Here is a 436-nt window from a genome sequence, read left to right as displayed (position 1 = left end):
AAATACCACTTCATTTCAGTAAAACTCAATGAGATTTATCAACTAAACTTCGACGTGGATGCGCACTGCCACTGAGGAGTCCCACAATAAAACGAAACGGCCGTCCAGCGCCTGCAGATTTTTCCCTGGTGGTCTAGCTTCAATTGACTCACGCTTTCAACTATGAAAAAACTAAACTTCGATCTTGTTTTTCGGTAAATCTATATGATATCGAGCAGCACTGAAAAGATTCAGTCACATCACATGGTAACAAAAATAATCCAGACGTATTTATGAAGATAACAAAAGAACAATAACAACCGCAGATTAGTGTATGTTAGTATAATATTGAGAATTTGATGTTTCAAGAAGGTGAAACAAATTGGATTATCGCCTCTGCGTCCAAACATACGACGTCGAACCTCTGCATAAACAACATGATGTTGTCACCGGATGT

The sequence above is a fragment of the Schistosoma mansoni genome (assembly GCF_000237925.1).
Source record: "Schistosoma mansoni, WGS project CABG00000000 data, supercontig 0186, strain Puerto Rico, whole genome shotgun sequence".
NCBI lineage: Eukaryota > Metazoa > Platyhelminthes > Trematoda > Strigeidida > Schistosomatidae > Schistosoma > Schistosoma mansoni.
Note: the sequence above shows the minus strand (reverse complement) of the source record.